Here is a 25249-nt window from a genome sequence, read left to right as displayed (position 1 = left end):
TAAACACTAAACAAGTAGGTACGGGCGAAGCCGGGGCGGACCGCTAGTATATCTATAATAATAAAATATCGTTATTCTAAAATTCCAAGAAGTAATTTTCGATTCCCTGAAAGTCTCTAATATCCCACATTATTATTAGAAACAAATTAACAAGAACATTGGCACCATAATACAGCCCAAAAGCAATTATTTCAACGAACGATTAACATTTTCTAAATTTAATTTGCCCCTTTGTTTGCAATACGACCTAAATAAACTGTCGTCACATTAAAGTAAAGAAGTCGACTAATCAGTCTCAAAAGGACAAAAATGTAAGCGAAATTGCTTATTCAACTCACTTTTAGGGTTCCGTATTCAAAGGGAAACCTTATTACGACTTTGTAGACCGTCTGTCACCAGGCTGCTATGTATCTTATGAACTGTGATAGTAAGTTGAAATTTTCAGAGATGATTAATTTTTGATATACCGCTCTAACAATAATTACAAAACATTTATCGTTACACAAATTAAGTTAAGCAACGGTTGGCACGGACATAATGTTTTTTTTAATAATAATGAATTCATTATTTGACAACAAAAAATATACATGTACATGCAATTATGGGATACATATAAGTAAAAAAAAACGGTAGGTACAATTAATTGCAATATTTATATATTGCAATTAATTGTACCTACTACTACTACTACTACTATATAGGGTAACTTACTTACCCTGAATACCGACAAAACAAAAGTTGTTTGTTTTCATAAAACTCAAAAAACAGCACCTGTGGTAGATGTGAGGTTTACCATCCACCATTGCAATGATGGAACACCACTATGCTCGTGCCCTAACCTCCAAATAGTAGATGAAATCAAGTATCTCGGTGTCATAATCGACAAGAAACTAACTTGGGAGAGCCAAGCACGCGCATTAAGTTCCAGAGTTCGCAAACTCATGTACATATTCAAACTCTTAAGAAATGTGGCTGATACAGAAACGATACGTATTGTGTACACAGCGCTGTGTCAGTCTATACTGTGTTATGGAATATGTGCATGGGGTGCAGCTTGTAAAACCATACTGCTGAGGGTGGAAAGGGCACAAAGGGCAGTAATTAAAGTGGCATATAAAAAGCCTTTTCGATTTCCAACAAAGCAATTGTACCTAGAAACCGGCTTTCTTAGTGTACGGAAGCTATTTTTATTGGCACTTATTTTAAAATTCCACAAATCAGCTGCTAGAACCATAATTAATCCTGAAAGTAGACGTCTCACATGGAAAACTCCTGCCACTCACACTTATTTTGCTCATAAATTCTTCTCTTTCCTGGGTCCTTACTTATATACTAAAATAAACAATAAATTAAATATTTTTAAAATGAGTAGATGGAAACTAAAAAAGTCCCTTAAAGTATGGATGCAAGGCCTAGACTATATTCAGACTGAAGAGCTTTTGAAATTGGAAGCATGAAACAACTAGAAAATTACTTTCAATTCAATTTACTGATGAACCCACCCAATACACACATACATACACACACACATACACACACACCACACACGTCATACACACATGGACACACACTCACTCGCATGTTTAAATTTGTATTGAATTTAACTATAGGAATAGAAGCATGAATTTATACCTATGTTTTATCTTGTTATAAAGTAATGAAAAAAAAAAAAAATATATATATATATATGTTCTTATATAGAAGATTTTAATGTAATAGTTTATTTTTAGCCTAAGGAGTAAAATGTACCACTGGAAGAAACTTGTTCCCACGACACAGGGAATCCTAGTGTGGGAGCAAGGGTTTTCAATTTCTATGTACCTATTTTATATTTTGGAAATAAAGTTATTGTTTATTATTATTATTATTGTTTATTATTTGAACAATGTCTCCTATGCTAGGAAATGTCATGTGTTACAGGAGACATTTATCCATCCGTTGATACAATTTATATACGTGAATATTATAACAATTCTATAGGTACTATCTATGCAAGTATCACTTTAGCAAAAAAATTTGATGAAATTAAAAAATAAACTATTTTCAAAAAAAATAAGAGAAATTGAACAAAAAATCTAAAAGAATTTAAAAGTAAGGATATACGTATTGAGGGTGTGTGTGTGTGTGTTTTCTAGTTTGTAGTTTGGATTAAATAATGTAGTGATCTAAAAAGTGTTCAAATTCATCATAATTTGAACCGGTGGCTAAATTTTCTATAGTTGTTTTTTAACTTATTTGTACGAAAAGGTAAGTATCACGAGTCCGACTCGCACTTGGCCATTTTTTACTCCAAGCTTGTAATGTAAGCGCTATACATTTTTTAGCGGGTTGAGATATTATGACCCTTTCAATGCAGAAGTTACGTTCTGAGGAATTAATTATGACCGTATTCAGGCTCCGTATATTGTATATGTGTGTGTATTTTTATTCGTGTGTTAAGGTTATGAACATATTATAACTATTTAAGCTGACCATATCAATGTAAACTAGGATAAAACTGTTACTGCATATCATTCGGTAATGATGAAGTTCTCTAATAGTGAATCTTCTTATATATAAAAACTAGCGGCCCGCCCCGGCTTCGCCCGTGGTACATATGAAAAATAGATGTTTGCCGATTCTCAGACTTACCCGATATGCACAGAAAATTTCATGAGAATCGGTCCACCCGTTTCGGCGGAGTATGCAGACTAACATTGTGACACGAGAATCTTATATATAAAAATAAAACCGGCCAAGTGCGAGTCGGGCTCGCGCACAAAGGGTTCCGTAGCAGCAAATATAATAAATTACAGTTAAATCAACCTATCTCAAAAACTATAAGAGATACTTTGATCAAACCAAAAATCGTTGAAAGAGTTAATTAGCATGCATCACCTCTATTTTTTTTAGAATTTTATACCCCGTAGTTATAAAAATAGAGGGGGGGGGACATACTTTTTACGACTTTGAGAGCTGATATCTCAAAAACCGTTCACTTTAAGAAAAATGTTTTTTAGAAAACTTTATATCATTTTAAAAGACCTTTCCATTGATACCCCACACGGGTATGTACATCGAAAAAAAAAATTTCATCCCTCAGTTACATGTATGGGGGGCCCCACCCCCAATTCTTTTTTTTACTATTTAGTGTCATATTTTTGTAGCGGTTCATACAACACATATTCCCATCAAATTTCATCACTGTAGTACTTATAGTTTCCGAGTAAATCGGCTGTGACAGACGGACAGACGGACAGACGGACAGACGGACATGACGAAACTATAAGGGTTCCGTTTTTGCCATTTTGGCTACGGAACCCTAAAAATGAATCGCAAAATGTGTTGGTAAGCGCATAACTCGAGAACGGCTGAACCGATTTCGATAATTCTTTTTTTATTATATTCCTTGAAGTACGAGGATGGTTCTTATGTAGAGAAAACGTAAACATGTACCACGGGCGAAGCCGGGGCGGACCGCTAGTAGTGAATAAATTTTTACTACTTATAAAGTCGTGCTTAAGAAGTTTAAATGAATTTTGTTGTAAAGGCAGATGAAATGAGACAAGGTAGTAGGTACATATTTTTTGTGAAAAGTATAAAAGGGATCGACGGGAAAGTTTAAAAAAATGGGGTCGAAATTATTACGAACTCTTTTTGCAGATTAAGTACAATTATTGCAATGTTTGAGATAGGTATCTTTTGTCGCATAGAACTTGATAGCTCTTTAAAAATGGTAAACTTCATAATATTTATTTGCACAAGATTCCCTGTCGCGAAAATTTAAAGACTTCACACAAATAAACAACAAAACATTGTTATTCAAATGTATTACCAACATAGTGTGTTTTATCGCCATTAAAGGTAAACAATAGCAATACTAATGAAGCCCACAATATTCATTTGTATAATGATGTGTTCCGTACACCCGTATAGAACAATAGCCACGCAACACTTTCTCTAGTACACTGCGGGACATGATAATGGGAACACTCCAAACATTTGTTTTTAGTCTAGAATAGAATTTATTTATATGTGCCGAGCACACGTGTCAGAAGTGAAATTTCTTTGGCAAGATTGAAAGATACAAAAATCATCTTACTCTAAATAAAATAAACTAATTACTTAAAACATTATGACGTTATCATAAGGTATTTAAAATAAAACATCAACAAGTTCTGTCCTTTACTTCCCGATGATGGACCAATATTTCATATTAACTTACGATATGAATTCCTGAAAATGACGAACGACCCCGGAAATCTGACCCGAAAACACGGGAAATAGTGTAATATTGTGTACGAATATTATTTGTTGAAGTTTGGATGTTTGAATGTATATAATAATATATATGTATGTCACTCAATAACACCAAAGGCAAAACTAGTGCAAGAAAGAAATAAAGAAAGGAATTCATTAATTTCTGGAGGTTATGCCATTTCAAAATAAAAGCATTAAAATGTAAACAATCCAAGTAAGATTAAATTATAATATTGATACAAAAAGCATTGTGTTATAATATTATGTGTTTCAATCAACCCTTGGTAGCATATAATACAATATAATAATTGATATAAACATCGTTGACGTTACACAATTTTATTGTTGTATCTATAACATCATTTTTGCTTTAGAAATTGTCAAGTAATTTAACAATAGGCATATCACTAGTTCAATGCTCTGCGAGATTCTATAATAAAATTTACACATTTTTACTTAAATTGGAGGCATCAAATTGTATTTGAAATTTATTAGATATAATTGTATAAAGGAGACCGATTTTTCACATTATGGATAAAATATTAACTTTACAAAGTTCTATGTCAACGGATTTATGTGTACTTTTAATGGCCTTACCTATTGTATTCCTAAATATAGATGTTTAACAAACACAATTGGATATTCTAACGAAATGTTATTCCATATCAATTTTTCGCAAAATAACTGGATTTATGTCGCTCCTAACTCCTACGTAGTTACGAACACAAATTGAATCCGCCAACATTTTAAGCATAATTATTTGTTCGTAAATATATTGTTTTATTCTAGAATTCGCTATATTTACTTGTTTTTGTATAAGAAATGTATTTCATGAGCTATTACACTGCTTCAACGTAGGATTATCTGAGTTTCTCTGTTTCAAATGTTGTTAATTTGTTTTTATTCGTATTTATTTTTCGTATATACAGGATAATTATATATTCATAATTTATTCAAAAGGTGATATTGTATTGTGTATAAACTAATTGGTATGAATTACTTAATAAAAGCGCGTCCTTTTATAGAGTAGGGCATTTATTTGTAAGTTCTCATAAGCTGATTTAATGTTAAATTGATCGTGATGGTAATAGTTCCATTAGTTATACTATCCTAATCTAAGTGGTATTAAAACACTGCGATCTGAGCGTTATTCATAAAAGACTTCCACCCCGGCTTCATCTATGGTAAATATTATATAACACAAAGATCACGTACGTATCTAAATGGTGAAAGTATGTTACAAATGGGTCCAGTAGTTCCTGAGTTTTGCGAGTCAAACAAACAAACATACTAACTCTTCAGCTTTATGTCATTGGCATAAACAACTTCATTGTAAAGTATGCATGTCCCTTTCACTATAATAATATTCAACATGTTTGTGATCATTTCACTTGCCCTGTATTTATGCAACGCAGTATACAGCGTTGAACAAATTACGGCATCGCGTTGCGACCGCAACAAAGCCTAGCCGTAACTGACGCTTTGAGCTACACTATTGTTTCCAAAAGTATTTACAAGGCTTTCAGGATAAGGAGGTATTAACGCTTAATGCAAATTTCGCGGTGCGGTTTTGTGGCTACCGTTCACATTTCATAATGGTCCGATTTTGTTGCCACGCATTGTTTGGAAACCAATGGATATTAAAAGAACCATTATGACCATTATGAGTGCGCTGCGGAACTGCACGATCTCGTTCCGCCATCCCCGTTCTTCTACCGATCGTCGAGGCGCACAGACTCTAGGCATCGCCATATGGTGGACGTTCCATGTACCCGGACTAAGCGGTTTGGTTCCACATTCTTTATCCGAACCGCAAGGGACTGGAACATGCTTCCTGAGCCTGTGTTCCCCGATGAGTACAATATGGGGGTCTTCAAGCGTAGAGTGAACAGGTACCTTCTAGGGAAGCGCGTTCCATCTTAGACCACATCTCAGCTTAACATCAGGCGAGATTGTGGTCAAGCGCTTCCCTATTACCAATAAAAAAAAAGACACAATTTACATAGGTTTAAAATCGTTATTATCTGCCTGGGTATATATTCGATTTTAAGGCTAAATGTATTCTTATATTTTTATAGCTTCTTTAGCTTAAGCTTTCTTTAACGGAAAATCAGGTTCTTCCAACTTGAAAATTTATCAAATTATTGTTAATCTCTTCAGTGTTTTATAATATATTATAAATAATAAAACTTATTTTAATTAAGAATTATTTATTTAACCAATATACAACATTTGTGTTCTTGTTCGCAGTCTATCGCTTCTGTGTAGGTCAAAATCTCAGGACAATTGTATTCTATGGGAAAGCATTCTCCACCGCGACTCCCGCATGAGTTTTCAGCGCGATGGGCTGCAAACAAAAGAAAATACATTAAATTATGAGATATTTAATAGTGCATTTTATATTAGAAAGATATGGTAAGTATAAGGTATAGGAAATAAAATAAACTAAGTGTAGTTTTTGTGGAAAATCAAAGTTTCGTCTGTGTATATTTTTCATTTTGTTGTGGTTACGAAGATTGACTACTTATTTCCAAAAAAAGGTAAGTAACGTAAGTATAAACGTATGATCCAATTCTGTTTCTATATTAGAAAATAAACATGAATTAAACATTACATTACAATGTTTATTTATTTATTTATTTATATAATATAATAATCACCTTTTAAGTCGCGAAAAATAATTGGCCCACATATAATTCCTCAAACAGCAGTTAAGGATTTCAATCAAACGCGAAATTCTCACTTGCCTTTTGAACATGTGTGGTAGTGTGAAAATATCTTGAGAGTTTTCATTTCGAAATATTTATTATACTCAACTCTACACTTTTTTTACATGTATTATCGTATCATTAAATTCGACACAGGTTTCCTAGTGCGGGAGCTAATAGTTGATTTATCTAAAAAATAAGATTTCAATTATAGTAATAATTACTGTACAGTGTTTTGAAATAATGGTTTATTAATTTTAAAACGATTATTTCAAAACCCTTTTTATATAAAAAAAAATATTAATTTACGATTATTTAAAAACCATTTTTATATAAAAAAAACGTTTTTTTTTTAAGTTATTTCTTTACTAACCTTCCTTAAAACAATATAGTTACTACGATATACCTCGACGTTGTGTATACAGGAACGTCTTGCTACGCTCAAAGTAAATATTTGCGACCAACGTTCTGAAGAATAGCAGGAAAAGTAACAAACAACTGTATAATTTAGTTTGAAGAAATACTGACGGAAGAGCCTTGGAATTTAATCTACGTTTTTAATAGACCTATTATAATAATACCACTTCATGGACCGAGAGAATTATAATTAAAACATCCTACTAATATTATAAATGCGAAAGTTTCTGAGGATGGATGTGTATATTTATGTTTGTTACTCTTTCACGCAAATACTACTGAACCGATTACAATGAAATTTTGCACACATATAGATGGTAACTTGTATTATCACATAGGATATGTTAACCTAGCCGCATCCTAGTAATCCTAGAAATCCCACGGAAACGGGAACCATGCGGGCTCTTCTTTGAAAGCGCGGGCGAAGCCGCGAGCGGAAAGCTAGTTAAACTATAAAAAATACAATTAAGACTTATACAAGACACCAAATAATCGAGCACAACACAAAAATATATTAAAAAATTAAAATAATAATTATATAAGTATATTATTAGGATATTTTGCTATTAACTTCGATTAATTTCTTTCTCAGTCTCAGTAAGTTAAACATATTGATTAAATAAATAAAGGTAGCTATGTCCGTTAATTCAATAGATTGCCTAATAGAGACCATAAAATTCATTTTGAACAGATAATTAAACCGAATTTAAAAGCACAAAATATTGACACTCAAAAGCAGAAAATAAATTAATATAATATGATGATGATTATGCGCTACCATATATTTGATGTAGGTTTTAACCAAGTCTTATAGTTAGTAAAAAGGCAGTAATTTATGTAGTAAGTAGGTAGTACAAGTATCTACCTACTTACTACATAAACAGTATATACTGTTTAAATTAATTTTACATAGTAACTACTGGACTTAGCTAGCACTAAATTCAACTATTTTGTATGTATATAATTTATACCTATCTAAATAATTTAATATGTTCTTACATACAGTACCTATTCCAAATTGACAATTGCCGTCATTTTGGAAATTCAATAAATAGCATATGACTACCTACCAAAATTAAAAAAAATATATATATAGGTAATCCAATGTTCTAACCATAAAAACGTTCCCAAAAATCCGATTACGTGCTGAATTTTTAAACCGCAATAAAAATCTATATAATATAGGTTTATTCTAATACTAATTACTTACAATTATACGCATTAGATCCACTTAAAACAGCACAGATAACAAATACCGTGATAATTTTATACATTTTGCACGCACACTTCGGCTCACAATAAAAAAACGAGAGACCAACAGCATATATACCCGTATAATGTAAATAATGTAACGTTTTAAGTGATAGCTCTTATCAACCTTTATAGGACGAGTTTGCAAATGCTTTTCCGTTTTGCAATAGTGTATTGAATTGTTTCTTTATTTAGATTCAATAAGTATTGAAGACAATTATTGTGCTGTTTTTCATTGATATTTAGGTATTTATGTTGCTTCTTGACCTTGTTAAAGAAAGTAAATATAAGATGCAAAATCGAATATTTTTCGAATATAAAACGTCTTAAAACATAAAGTTACCTAGAAGTTGGCAAAAACATTTATCGTGAATTTTTTATAGAATTCAATGTTCAACAGTTAAATTAATCATGAAATATCTAATAGTTGATAATACCTAAATAATGAATCTATACTTAATATTATAAAGCTGAAGAGTTTGTTTGTTTGAACGCGTTAATCTCAGGAATTATAAGTCCGATTTGAAAAATTCTTTCGGTGTTTGATTGCCCATTTATTTTATCGAAGAAGGCTATTGGTAACATCACGCTATGACCAACAAGCGGAACAATGCGGGTAAAACCGCAGGGCACAGCTAATTGTTTACTAAAAGAAATATTATCAATAAGTATATTATTTCATCAATTTCCATAGTGTAGAAAATCCTTCTCCTTTAGCATCTGAATAAAACATGATGTACGTTATTTTAGTCGTGCATTAAACCTAATATTCCTGCTCATACGACTACTTAAATGAATATTAAAAATGTGAGTAAGTACGCTTAAATGTAGTTTAGGAGCTGCTGAAAAATATTTTAACTATTTGCTTTTCTTCTATTCGTATAGGAGCTACCAACCTTGACAAGAGATAATTTTAGTATAGTTGGTACTTTGATATACTGTTTCTCTTCCTGTTTCGGTTAGATTCCGGGCTGTCTGGCTGGCCGCAGTGGTTGCGTTTATTAGTGCACATCTTGTTAAATAGGTGCCAGACGCAATTTTTTATTTCTACTGAAATTATAAATTTGAAGGTTGGGATTTTTGACGGATATTTTATTACTCATACACGCCTTAACTACTGAACCGATTTTGATGAACCTTGGTACTGTTCTATCTTTTGTACAAGATAATATACAGGCTATAATTATTGGTTTCGTCCGTGACATAACATAAACTGTACCGCGATAATTTACGTGTACCTTAAATTATGATAATTTAAACCATAAAAATATTCTTTAGCTCTTAAACTAAAAGTCCTTCTTCATAACGTTGTAATAATAATCCAGTAACACACCTGCTCTTACAAATGAATAGGATTATGAATTTATAGAGCAGACTTCTTGCGAGAAAATTGTGCTTTACATTTATACGCTTCTTAAGGCTATGTTATTTTTATTAGAGGAGAATGTATGAAATAAATGTAATGTGACTTATGGAGTCTGTGTCTAGAGATACAAGAAATAGAATAAGTGTATTAAGAAATAAATATTTGATTTTGCGTTTTAGTCTGTCCGTAACCACGCTTGTTGTAAAGTTTTCGAAACGTCGCGATAAATAATGTATTAAAAAAGTGTTTATAATCGGATGAAGTTCTTAATATTTTAAAAAATATATTAGTGAGCTTAATTATTAGTGCATATTCTCTAATATAGTTTACATAATTTGCCAGAACTTTTTTAATAATAAGTAGATAGTTATTATACGAGTCGCTTGTCCCTGTTCCTGCTCATTGATCCAGGAAAAAAAATGAAAACATTAAATTGGTTCTCTTGCATAATGTTCCACATCTATAGATGAATCTATTAGGAAATACAAAGAAACAAAAAAAAATGTTGTGTGGTTTTATGAAACCACGGTAAAAGTGAAACTGTTCGAACGGTTCCGAACACTGCTTTGTGTAGCGCATGTCGCGTGACGGTCGGCTGCCGAGTAGGTATACCTACTCGGCAGCCGCGATACACGCGACATGCGCTACACAGACCAAAAAGTTTGAGACGATGTAATAAAAGTTTCACTTTAACTATTCAAGATTTTTAAAACAATATTCAAAAATAAACAAGGAACTTATCACCTTTGTGCGTTCAAAGGTTATCCATACAAGATTCACATCATTAAATAAAAAGAGTTTCTATTCTCCTTGGACACGTTTACGGCCTATAAAAGGGAAATAGTTTGATGTACATTGTACACCCTCATAGTGACCCTTTGTTACCTTTTTTGTTGTTAATCTCCAAAATATGCGATAGAGTTATGAAAAATGTGGACTTACGTAGTTTATTATGAAAATATCCATTAAATTGCTGTCTATTTGCATGCAATATAAATATGGTGATACTGATTAGTTAATTTACCAAATTTAGTGATGTTTATAACGAAGAAAATATAATGCTAAATACATGTATTTTTCTTTGATCTGAAGTGAAAATCCCGGAAGATTTTAGTACATAAGTATTAGCAACAGGAGCAAAGCATATTAATGAAATTATAGATTGACTTTACACCACTAAACATAGAAGAAAGGCATTTCCAAAACAAGCTTTGACTTGTGTATAATATGTCACTATGAAACACTTATAAAACCTCGTTAGAAATTCATCCCCGACACTGCAAAATAGCCTACTATAAGTTTCAAAGTTTCTCTCTTTATCATAATAACTATAATTCTTCACCAACTAAAGTGTCGTCTACAGTTAGCCCAAGAATATTTGACAAACACTTACCAAGTTCGGGCTAAGATCCTAGAAGCCTTCATAAGAATACTTGAGAGATGATACAGCCTTTGTTGAAGATTTGTATATTATATTTGTGTGAAATAAGGAACTTAATCCGTCAGTCCTCGGATCACAGACACAATTGAAAATCTATTGTGTCTCGGCCCGATCGGGCCGCTCGGTGGTCAATGGGTTAAATAATAATATGTTTCAAAATTTCAATTAACTTTTCTATAGCTAGACGCTCCAACCGGCCACACCACGCGCGGTTGATCTCCGTTGAAAAAAAACCTATGTCAGTAAGGTTTAATCTATACTAATATTATAAAGTAAATATAAATATGTATTATAAAACAACGGCTTACTACGGCTATGTATCATCAGTTTTGTCATATGGTATTATAATTTGGGGCAATTCGGTTGAGTCTGACAGAGCATTTATTTTACAAAAAAAGTGCATAAGAGCTATTTGTAATGTTGGGCCTACTGTGAGTTGTAGGGAACTTTTTAAAAACTTGAGAATCCTGCCTCTTGCATGTATATATATCAAAGAAATTTGTATTTTCATAAAAAAAAATCCTCAATATTTTAAACTTAAATAAAGAAATTGGAAAATTAACAAGATATACAAACAAATTGTTTTTACCGAGGCCTAAATTAACTTTGTACAAAAAAAATGTTCCTTACGTAGGTATTCAGATATTTAATAAAATTCCAAAAGACTTGCAAGGGGTTCCTCTTCCAGGATTTAAAAATAAATTAATTATATACTTGTTAGAGAATTGTTTTTACAACTTAAATGAATTTCTGTATACTTAATATGAAAAATGTATAAATAATATAAAATAATGATTTTGATATTTGATTGACTGATGACTAGTGATTTATGTATACAACTAATTTTAAGTGACAATACTCCTGACTCGTATTATTATTGTAACTAATCATTCTCATTCATTTTTTGAATTAAAAATAATTATTGTATGCTATGTAACTATAGTAAAAACATGAATGTTCCTTAATTTTGATCTTATTATCTTTGTATGTAAGTACCATATTTTATGCAATATATGATTTATTTATTTATATTTATTTATTTATTCAAAAGCTGAAGAGTTTGTTTGTTTGTTTGAACGCGCTAATCTCAGGAACTACTGGTCCGATTTGAAAAATTATTTCGGCGTTAGAAAGCCCATTTATCGAGGAAGGCTTATATGATATCAGTATAGATATTATCTTACACAGCTAAGCTTCTAAAACAAACAGACATCAATTTCATATACAATTAAATAAATTTCTAGTCATAAACACGCGCCTATTTTTGTTATATATCCATACTTAAGAAATAATCAGATAATCCTCTTATTTCTAAACATATCACATCTCAAAGATTACGCAAGAACACAGCAATTTACTTCGGATCAGTTTAAGCTTAAACATAATGCGTAAAATAGATTATCTGTAGAAATGAGTAAAGATTATGCGAATACAAAATATACGCGAGAAATATGTCTTTATTTCATCTAAGATTTCTTCGTAGATTTATAATAATATTTTGTGTTATTGACATGACACGATTCGTGTTCATTGTAGTCTATTGTAGCTCCTGATAAAGATGTGTGTGAACATATTTTATTGTAAAAAATATTTAGAATAAGTCTTATGAACTAATAAATAAAGTCGCTTTGAAAATTGATTTGTTATGGAAACCAAACAATAATATAACAATCATGTATATTTGCGTGTGTAATTTGATTATAACTATGTATAAATAAATAAATTTATAAATAGTTCAGGACAATTTTCACACATGGCACGATCTGATCCCATTCTAAGCTTTCGCTTGTGTTATGGAGACCAGATGGCTGATAAACATACATATTATGTAATTTTAAATAAATACTTATATAGATAATTAACACCCAGACACGGAGCAAACATCTATGTTCATCACACAAGTATTTGCCCCGGGTAGGAATCGAACCAACGACCTTGGTAGGCAGGGCACTACCAACTAAGCCAATCGGTATAATTATAACAATACTAGATTTCCGCCCGCGGCTTCGCCCGCGTTTTCAAAGGAAAACCCGCATAGTTCCCGTTCCCGTGGGATTTCCGGGATAAAACCTATTCTATGTGTTAATCCAAGTTACCCTCTATATGTGTGCTAAATTTCATTGTAATCGGTTTAGTAGTTTTTGCGTGAAAGAGTAACAAACATCCATACAAACTTTCGCCTTTATAATAGTATTAAGATTACACAATCCATTACACGTGACCGTAATCTTAAACGATATAATACCAAAACGGACGCAAACTTCCTTTAGTGTGGAACATGTTTATCAAGTTATTGACGCAAAAATCCCTGAAGATAACCCAAAGCCTACATGATACAATGATCCTTACACAAGGGACTGTTACAAATATCTTATATCTTACGGCCATTAATTTTAGTTTGTCTTAAGCACTTACGTTACACAAACCCATCTGGGTGCCCAGTTTGATTTATGAATTGTTTCAAGTTTACTTTAAGGTGATGTGAATTGGAGTTTATGACAACTACATAATTGAGGAAGGAAAGTAAATCTCAAATATATTATGTACTAGCTTTCCGCCCCGGCTTCGCCCGTGGTACATATTTACGTTTTCTCTACATAAAAACCATCCTCGTACTTCAAGGAATATAATAAAAAAAGAATTATCGAAATCGGTTCAGCCGTTCTCGAGTTATGCGCTTACCAACACATTTTGCGATTCATTTTTACATATAAGAGAAGAAGATTAAAGTGAAGTCCCATGTAAGGGGGCAGATACATTATACATCTGTTTCACTGATCGATTTTCTTTAGGGTCTTTAGAGTGACCGCATCCTCGGTACAGTGGTTGGCGCGTGTAACACCGAGGGGTCCTGGGTCCATCCGATGGAGACGAAGAAAAAAAAATGTCTTGGTCTGGTAGGACACGGAAGGCTGATCACCTACTTGTCCCTAAAGAAAATCGATCAGTATATTATGTATTAGTATGGCGGATTTATTTTATTACTATTATTGAACTTACCGTCTCCTAGGTAGATAATAGATTTATTTATTCATACATTTTCAGACCTGCCCCCCTATGCAAGTGGCTTTCTGTTAGCGTAGCGTTCAATAGAATAGACTACGAATGTATGAGATTGACGTAAGCTGTAGATACGCTACAGGTTACGTCAATCTCATACATTCGTAGTCTATTCTATTGAACGCTACGCTAACAGAAAGCCACTTGCATAGGGGGGCTGGTTCCTTTCTACCCGTGCAAGTAATAGTAAACTTATAACAACATCAGTCACATATTGTCTGGAGTATATGTTTTACTAATTAATTAATCAAACGAGCCCTTGCAAACAATCCCTTGTAATTAGGATAATAAAGCAAATCATGTTACACAAAGAAGTAAAATTACGAGAACATTGATAGAATCAGCCCCCATACCAAGATGTCTTAAAGCAGTATTATTTCCAGTATGGGAAAAATGACAGCACTATATTCTTGCGTTATCGCTTTCTCACATTGGAAATAATACTGCTTTAAGACGTGGTAGATCAACAATAGCTTAAATGAAACCGTCAAGAAACCGAGTAAGTTTGTACAATCGAAGCAGCGTGGACATTGAGAAATGGTCGGTATTGGTAACTTTAAAATGGTTTGCGAAGTGTGAAGCAAATCAAACTTCGCTACGTATTTGTTGTTTGTATTTGTTTGGAAATTTTGCTGATTTATGTTGCAAAAATTGGGTTAAAACAGGATTAGTTTTGTAAAAGTTTTAAGTAAGATTAATTTTCTATTCTTAGCCAGAAATTATTAGAAAGCAAAGAGTCAATTATTATTATACATCCATACAGACAGACACTCAACACAATTTTATTCTAAGCTAAGTAATAATAGTCAGCCACGTAGTTACGTAAAGATAGGTATTATTAATCCAATAGAAATAATTATTAATAATTATTATTAATTATTATTAATCCAATAGAATAAAAGACAGTTTTGGCTCAATTAAACGAATCACGTTTTTCATGAATTTTTTTAATTTACAATTGTTAGAATCGAACTCCCTTCACTTGATACCAAATAATTTATTTATTTATTTTTATTTCCATTTATTTCAGACTAGCTGCGCTCCGCGGTTTCACCCGCGTAGCTCCGCTTCTATTTGTCTTAGCGTCCTGATATACAGCCTATAGCCTTCCTCGATAAATGGGCTATCCAACACCGAAATAATTTTTTCCAATCGGACCAGTAGTTCTTGAGATTAGCGCGTTCAAACAAAGAAGCAACCAAACTCTTTAGCTTTATAATATTAGTATAGATAAGTGTAATATCCATATGAATCTTGAAATTCTTCTCGTATTTTCACAGCGTCTACCTATAAAATGTTCTTCAAATGTGTTATTTCTCATACCACCTAGAATCCAAAACACACACGATTCTAATCAATTTCATAAAGCTTTGGCTATCCATTAATTTGTTCCCATTATTCACTAGACGTCAGAAACACGGCCCATGCCCCCTGTGGGGCAAATTAATAGATATCTCATGTATTTTCTTTAGTTTTTCGGGTCAACGACTGGGGGCAATTTGTTTTAATAAGTGCGGGTAGTTATAGATCAAAGGTCAATTCGGAGAAACACTATTTTATGAGATTTGTAGGGGATTTCGATGTTTTTAATAAGCCAGGTGGAATAATGTAGAACTATAATTCTTCTATTGCGTTTTCATTAATTTGTTTTACTTGTTGTTTTATTGCCCATGTCCAATATAATATTATAAATTTATTTATGTTATTATTTTCCGTTATTTAGTTTATAATAATTAAAACCACTTTAACAAAATAACAGCAGGAAAGCAACAATCTTCATAATACAATAATTCTCTTTTATAAACTGTAATAATATACACACCAGTTAAAGATAAACTATTGAAAAGAAAACTCTCGATACTAAAGTCTTGACCTGACAATCCCGGAGACGGATTCACACGTAAACTTACTAAATGTCTTGTTATTTTGAATTAGTTCAAAACAAGTAAATACAATACTTTAAGAAAAACAAAGTTAGAAATCTCATCATTCAAGACTAAGAAGAACTTTCAAATAGACTTCCGAAACTAATTAAAGTCTAATACATAAGCCTAATATCATTAAACAGAAATCTATTTCAAACGTCCAAAACGGGAAAACGCCTTGCAAATTATAAATCAATCCGACCCAACAAAGCGTATCATTTATCAAAATCAAACTTACATTCAATTACAAGAAAAACACAGTTCCACTTCCAACTGGAACTAATTCAGATCGATCAATTATACTATTATTTCTCGGTTCTTCGGGGCTGCAAAATTCAGTCGCCATTCATTAAACGGGTTCACATAGAGCGAGCGGCCTCGCGAAGTAACGCGTAGGTTCATTACGTACCTAACTTGTATTAGCAAAGTGAAAGCTATAATCATTTTTGCGAAAGAAGTCGAATTAGAATTATATAACAACAAAAACAAGTCAGCGCAGCGCAGCAGCGCAACAGACAGCGAGCGATGAGCAAAACAAGTAAAGAGACGTGACACCAAAATTTTAAACAGTTTGCGAACATCACAAACGCTTTTTATTTTGCGATGGTATCGTCGGTCACTTTATTTTACATTCCACCAAAAGTATGCGAGGATATAATATAGCGAGGATTGTGTTTGTAAATAACCAATAGTATCGCTTCAAGCGCTAAAAATAAATATATAGTAATATAGGGATATGATTGCACATCCTCGCACATTATTGGTGGAAAAGCACACTAAGGCAGGATGTCAATGTGCATGTCCAGTGTCCACCCAGCCGAGCAAAGCGCATGTGACGTCATTTTCCTCGGCCGAGCCACGTCCACACTGACCGAGCTTTGCGCATTCACGAGGCTGCTCGCTCTGTGTGGACGCACCATTTATTTAATATAATTAATCCTTGCGGTTGCGGTGACTGCGTACAGATTGTGGGTTATTAAATATCTTGTTATAACCGTGACATGCTCTTTATCTTTGTGTTTATCTAAATGTGTTTACGGGGATGTTTAGTTTAAGTTTTTTTACATACAAATGTAGGTGGTATAGTAATATTAAAAAATAATCGAGTCTTGTCGTGTAGTTTACTTTTTCCCCACTTTTTATACATTATACTTACTCATTGTACTCAAAGAACAAACAATAATGCATAGCGAGTTAATAATATACATTACTATTACTAGTTTTTCTATGTATAATTGGAATAAAAAAAGCTTTCCTGATCGCATGATAGATCCCAATGGCTACAATGATGCGTGTGAATGTTTATACATTCACACGCATCATTGTAGCCAATAACATTATAGTAATTAGATATTATTATCTACTTACTATAATGTTATTAATCTATCGTATACACATTTTCATACGCTTTCTCAAATCGAATTCAAAACGAGCCACATTAGTAACGCTGTACGATGAACCATTCCTACGTATTTCTTAAGCAAATTTGTGTTTCTTTTCACGTTTTATCTGCGGCGATATAACTCAGGCCGCACCCGTCTGGACATAAATAAGAATTTTAGCGCGTAACCGCGTCGGAATCCGTTACACTATCACATAAGGCGGGATTTATCGCGCCCCTTGATTACGATTTACGTCAGCAACGAGTTTCGAGTGAAGAGCGTTTAATTGCCTCTTTAAGTAGCTGTAACACGGCTATGGTTATTATGTATCCAATAGTCGGGTCGAAAACAGAAGCAGGGGAAAACGGACGCACACGCAGTGCAGCCTCGCGCGGAACATGCTGCGCGCGGAACATGCTTCGCGAGTTTGCTCGATTTGTATGGAGTGCTTATTGGTAGGAATAAGGCATATCATGCTGAATTTTGAACCTTCATTCTTTTTTGTACTGTTATAAAAACATTAATAATTATGGTATAGCAAACTTTATTAATTAAACAACATGGTAAACAGTCCAACCATTTCTTTACTGATGTGGCCAGTAATCACAATATTAGTAGAAGACTAGATTTTCTTTTAGGTTAAGTTGTTAACAAAATAAAATAGACTATGTACATGGCGAAAGTAACAGTCTAACTTAGCAATGGTACATTTATGCTTATATAATTCCCCGTGTCTGTAAATAAAAGCGATCGATGAATTGCCTATGCAATATGCAATTCACACGCTGCCAAGAGTTACGAGAAAATATAACTACATATAATTTTAAACCGTGATCGCTTATAAACTTGTACCACAAAAAAGCTTGATAAGGGGAGAAATAAGAATGTTTTTATGTGACTCGCGACTTGAATGCGACGCAATTCACAAGATTTCCCGGAGATTTCCTCTCGTGTAGTACTTACGTAATGAATGTGTACGTAGCTTTATATTATGAGGGTTTATAGAGGCGAAAAGTGCATTTTATACGCTCAAATGACTGAGGCCAAGGGTAATATCGTCTATTTTTGTTGTATTATCATACTGAGGTTCATTTGCTGTTTTTTTTATAGGGGTGTGTTGAAATAGGTAAAGGTAATGATTTAAAGGCAAATATGGTACGTATGGTAACTGGTAAGTATGGTATATTAAAAACGATTATTACGCCATGATGCTAATTGAAAGTTCGAGGTAAGATTTATCACCTACACGTCTTATGATAGCGAAATAGAATAAAATAATTTTAGTAGATAGAAGTCTTGTACATGTTTCTCTTTGGTCCCGCAAAATCTATCAATTAATGTAAGTTTTATCAAAATTGGTTCAGGAATTTCAAATATAGGTACTTAAAAACATAAATATGTACATAGAGGGTTGTATTTATAGAGGGATGTAAATTTTCAATAAACACATTGCTATCTATACCGCCTTTAATTAATAAAAAAAAACATACTAACCGATTATATACTAACAAAATAATAAAAATACATTTTTATAAATATCCTTATCTTGATATAGAGGTTTATGAGTTATGAGTTATATTATTAATGAACACTATGAATATACTGATATGAAAGATGGCCCATGCTGAGCCGAATGAGATGACAATATCGGACATCTTACTCTCACTTTAATTGATGACGTCACAACTATTGCTCTCAATATTATAAAGTTCTGAAGAAAATCTGATAACAATACTAAATAAAACCGGCCAAGTGCGAGTCGGGCTCGCGCACAAAGGGTTCCGTAGCAGCAAATATAATAAATTACAGTTAAATCAACCTATCTCAAAAACTATAAGAGATACTTTGATCAAACCAAAAATCGTTGAAAGAGTTAATTAGCATGCATCACCTCTATTTTTTTTAGAATTTTATACCCCGTAGTTATAAAAATAGAGGGGGGGGGACATACTTTTTACGACTTTGAGAGCTGATATCTCAAAAACCGTTCACTTTAAGAAAAATGTTTTTTAGAAAACTTTATATCATTTTAAAAGACCTTTCCATTGATACCCCACACGGGTATGTACATCGAAAAAAAAAATTTCATCCCTCAGTTACATGTATGGGGGGCCCCACCCCCAATTCTTTTTTTTACTATTTAGTGTCATATTTTTGTAGCGGTTCATACAACACATATTCCCATCAAATTTCATCACTGTAGTACTTATAGTTTCCGAGTAAATCGGCTGTGACAGACGGACAGACGGACAGACGGACAGACGGACATGACGAAACTATAAGGGTTCCGTTTTTGCCATTTTGGCTACGGAACCCTAAAAACGAGTAGTGATGAGTACTTAGTATTAGTACTTACACTTTACGTAAAATAGTTTTTAGAAAAGCATTTATGTACCTAAAGTTTTGAAATTTGAATTGAAGATTTTATTGAGTCCGTTATTTGTCAAGCATAATATGTATTATGTTATGTAATTCGTTCCTTTTGATTGAATATTTTCCCAGGTCCCATCTTATCGCATCTTATCCCTCAACAGATATAATCGTGCGTCAATACGCACCTTCGGTAATTTATCATTGACTAAACTGTTATTATTGTAAATCCTCCTTGGAACATGTAAAATTTATTGTTTATCTGTGGTAACAAAATATTGTCTCTGTGCAAACTTGCGTCATGTGTGTACTCTTCCTTATACTGCAATTAAAGATGTCTGACCGCAACCATACCTGTGTTTTATTAGGTTATGGGCCCAGCAAATTAAAAAAATAGTCTTTTTGAGTAAATTAAAAATTTGTGCAGTTACAATGGCAGGAAATTATTCGTTGAACGTTCCAAGGTTGAAGGGACGAGATAACTACGATGATTGGGCATTCGCCGTAGAAAACTTCTTAATCCTCGAAGGCATCGACATTAAGAACAGTGCTAACCTAAGTGAACAAGATGATCGGAAGGCTAAAGCAAAGATGGTGATGACTATCGACCCATCGCTCTACGTACACATCAAGAACGAAACTAAAGTGCATAACTTGTGGGCAAAATTAAAGGCGTTATTTGACGATTCCGGATTTACGCGTCGTATCAGCTTACTAAGAACATTAATTTCTATACGTCTTGAAAACTCGGAATCGATGACTGCGTATGTGACCCAAATAGTGGATACTTCTCAAAAGCTTAAAGGTACCGGTTTCGAAATAAATGATGAGTGGGTCGGTTCGCTTCTATTAGCCGGTTTACCCGATAAGTTCGAGCCCATGATAATGGCCATTGAGCATTCCGGAATGAACATGAGTGCAGATACAATAAAGACTAAGCTGCTAGATATGAGCGCAGGGACCGAAATTAAAACCGAAGGAGCATTCTTTTCAAAAGATTCTCGCCAAAATCAAAATGGCGGGAAACGAACGCACGTGTCAGCATCGAATAGGCAATCGAATAAGCAAGTCGGCCATTTTGACGGAAAGCCGGTGGTAAAAAATATTCGTTGTTACAAATGCAAGCAAGTCGGACATTACAAAAATCAATGTCGTTTCTCAGAAAAGAATAAACAAGTAAATGCATTTAGTGCAATGTTCCTAACGGGAAAATACAGTGACAAAGACTGGTATGTGGACTCGGGTGCTAGTACGCATATGATATCGCAGTCGAGCAAATATATGCTAAGAAATATATCGTATAATACTGAGCCTCGAAGTATAGTGGTGGCTAACAATGAAATCGTGCCAGTTATATGTTCCGGTGACATAGATATTACCACGAAAGTGCGAAATAAGGAGCATAAGGTAAATGTCAACAATGTTTTATGCATACATAACCTCACTACAAACCTTCTATCCGTTAGTAAGATGATAAGTGTTGGCAACAGAGTTATTTTCAAAGAAAATGTATGCTATATTTATAATCAACGGAATGAATGCATTGGAGAAGCTAACTTAACAAATGGTGTGTATAAGTTGAACATTGTGAAGTCAGATCAACTGTTAGCAGCGACGGCAGTGACTTCTAGTTGGACATGGCACAGACGGCTCGGCCACATTAACAGTAAAGACTTAAATATCATGAGAGATGGAGCAGTAGAAGGCTTATCATTCCAAGATAAGGCAGAAATCAGCAGAGCTAATTGTACTGTGTGCTGCGAGGGAAAGCAAACCAAACTACCTTTCCCTACAAGTTCATCACGGAGTGATAATATTCTGAATATAGTACATGCTGACCTCTGCGGACCTATGGAGAATAAGTCGCTCGGACAGGCCAGATACTTCCTTCTGTTAGTGGATGACTATAGTCGGATGGCTTTTGTGTATTTTTTAAAATGTAAAGATGAGACATTCTCTTATTTCAAGCAGTTTAAGAGCTTAGTAGAAAATCAAAAATCTACAAAAATAAAGATTTTAAGAACAGACAATGGTGGAGAATTTTGTTCAGCACAAATGGAAAATTACTTAAGGCAGACTGGAATTATACACCAGAAGACAAACCCATATACACCTCAACAGAATGGGCTTTGTGAGAGGTATAATAGATCAATTGTTGAAAAAGCTAAATGTCTCTTATTTGATGCTAAATTTGATAAAATATTATGGGCGGAGGCAGTGCAAACTGCAGTATATCTGAAGAATAGATCTCCAGCTGCGGGTCTTCAGCATCATACTCCGTTTGAACTATGGACTGGAAAGAAACCAGATGTCAGCCATGTACGAGTGTATGGCAGTTTAGTTATGACTCACATACCTAAAGAAAGGCGATTGAAGTGGGACAGAAAGTCAAAAAAACTATTTTTAGTTGGATACCCTGAAAACGTCAAAGGGTATAGACTGTATGATCCTGAATCACGCACTGTTTCAGTGGCAAGAGATGTTGTGGTCATGGAACCGGAAAATGACAGTATGACAACACAGGTGATAGTGCAGGAGAGCACTAAGGAACAGCAGGATTCAGTGGGGGATCAACAGTCAGACAAGTCTAGTGATCATGAAGAAGATGTGCACTCACATTATCATGACAAGACTTTTATACCAGATGGATCCAGTTCAGGATCAGAGGATAGTTTCCAGGAGTCAAATTCATTTTCGCCAGATGAGTCAATGATTGCAAATTTACCTTCCAGTAGCATTAAAATTCCAGAGAAACGTGTAAGGAAAAAGCCAGAGTACTATGGTAGGGCTAACTTATGTGCTAATGAAGTGTCAACTGATGAGATCTCTTTGAGTGATGCGATTAATGGTCCAGATAGTGTGCAGTGGCAACAAGCAATCAAAGAGGAGTTGCAATCATTTAGTGATCGAGAAGCTTGGGAACTCGTAGATAGGCCAGTGAATAAAACAATAGTGAAGTGCAAGTGGGTTTTTAAAATTAAATATGATTGTGAAAACAAAGTGAGATATAGAGCGAGACTTGTGGCGAAGGGTTTTACACAAAAAGAAGGTATGGACTATAAAGAGACCTTTTCACCTGTTCTCAGATATTCTACTTTGAGACTTTTGTTAGCTTTAAGTGTAGATAAAAACCTAGATTTAATACACCTTGATGTACCTACTGCCTTTTTAAATGGTTCATTAGATGAATGTATCTATATGGAAATACCAGCTTGTTCAAATATACCTAATTGTGAAAATAAAGTACTTAAATTAAAAATTCTCTAATTTTATCAAAATTCAATTACACTGATTGTATGTATGGTTCCAGATTACTCGTACGTACTAAAAAGGCTATACAACGTGTACAAAATAGTTGCGCGCGATTTTGCTGGAATATTCCTCCGCGCCATCACGTCAGTCCTTTTTTGAATGAAGCTAAAATTTTAAATATGGAAAGCCGACGTCAAGTGCATTTTTCTAAGTTTCTTTTTGGGATTATTATTAATGAGCGTCCAACGTACCTTTACCAGAGGCTTCATTTTTGTAGGGATAAAGGACGCAAATCGCTTGTCAATGAAACCAGGGGTATGAGTCAAAAGCTACTTATTGTGCCCAAACATCACACAACCGCTTTCAGAGGCAGTTTCAGTTATAATGCTACGAAGTGTTGGAACAACTTGCCTCCACCCTTACGTAACCTTCGTTGCATTAATAACTTCAAAAATAAAGTTGCTGCTATTATTTTTAAAAAACAACCGTAACCTACTGTAGAATGTAGCATCTCTCTTTTGTGTCTATTTATCTGTATGTATGTTTATTAATTTTTTATTTTCGTTATTATTTTCTAGTATATGTACATTCCTATGCCTTCTTTTTATATGTATAATATTTATAACGTGTAATATTGTTTATTTTATTAATATAATTTCTATCCCTCTATACTTCGGTCTGTAGCTGTACTTCAAACATTGGGGGCCACTGAAAATCAGTGCTGTGCTGTTGAAGGCACAGCTTAATACTGAGTTGGTCCCCTTTTTGCTAAAGGTCTGCCACACTTTTGTCTTTTTCTGTGTTTTTTGTATTCCTTATTCTTTTCATTATATCTGTTGTTGGCTTTTGGCGAAATAAATTATTCTTATTCTTATTCTTATTCTAAAAAGAGCGATATATGGTTTAAAACAGTCAGCCAGAGCTTGGTATAAAAGAGTGGAAGTTTGTTTGTTAGAATTAGGTTACACCAAGTCTCAGTATGAACCTTGTTTGTTTATGATTTGTAATGGAAATGTTAGAGTATATATAGCATTATTTGTAGATGATTTTTTTGTGTTCCATAATAGTAAAGAAATATGTGATACATTAATAAGTAAATTGACAACAAATTTTAATGTAAAAAATTTAGGCCAGTTGAAGCGTTGTTTGGGTATGAATGTAACTGTTAAAGAAGATTCTATTACTATAGATCAGAAAGATTTTGTAGATGTAATTTTAAAAAGATACAAAATGGAAAATTGTAAAAGTTCAGATACTCCAATGGAAAAGAATTTAAAATTAGATAAATCTAAATCTATTTGTCAAACATACCCATATCAGCAATTACTAGGTGCGCTAATGTATTTATGTGTTTTATCTAGACCTGATATAGCATATGCAGTGAGTTTCCTCAGTCAATATAATAACTGCTACGAAGAGACTCACTGGAAACATTTAAAAAGAGTTTTAAAATATTTAAGTAAAACTAAAGACTATGGATTGAAATTTGTAAAGGGAGAAAGTTCGCTGATTGGCTTTGTAGATGCAGACTGGGCATCTTGTTCTATAGATAGGAAGTCCTATACAGGGTTTATTTTTAAAATGTCTGGTTGTGTAATATCCTATGAATGTAGAAAGCAAAAAACTGTTGCATTATCAAGCACGGAGGCGGAATATATGGCCCTCTCTGAGGCATGCAAAGAGGCTGTATATTTAAGAAATTTAATTATTGAGATAAGTGGAGGTGAAATTGTTAATACACCTGTCAATTTGTTAAGTGATAACCAAAGTTCACAGAAATTAGCATGTAACCCCTTGTTTCATAGAAGAACTAAACATATAGACGTTCGGCATCATTT

The 25249-nt window shown here is 33.4% G+C and overlaps 1 long non-coding RNA gene across 1 annotated transcript; it reads right to left on the bottom strand.

Annotated features, from left to right (window-relative positions):
* Positions 1-6429: 6429 nt before the first annotated feature.
* LOC149490075 (uncharacterized) lies at positions 6430-8725 on the bottom strand. Its single transcript, XR_016318402.1, has 2 exons — positions 8575-8725; positions 6430-6586 (listed from the first exon to the last, which is right to left on the bottom strand). It is a non-coding gene; the product is annotated as an uncharacterized LOC149490075 (long non-coding RNA).
* Between the last annotated feature and the right edge of the window lie 16524 nt (positions 8726-25249).

This window comes from Colias philodice, chromosome 3, assembly GCF_061535455.1.
Source record: "Colias philodice isolate Cphi_HAF_F1 chromosome 3, ilColPhil1 Martin Lab GWU primary, whole genome shotgun sequence".
NCBI classification, from domain to species: domain Eukaryota; kingdom Metazoa; phylum Arthropoda; class Insecta; order Lepidoptera; family Pieridae; genus Colias; species Colias philodice.
Note: the sequence above shows the minus strand (reverse complement) of the source record. Positions and strands in the feature narration are given on the sequence as shown.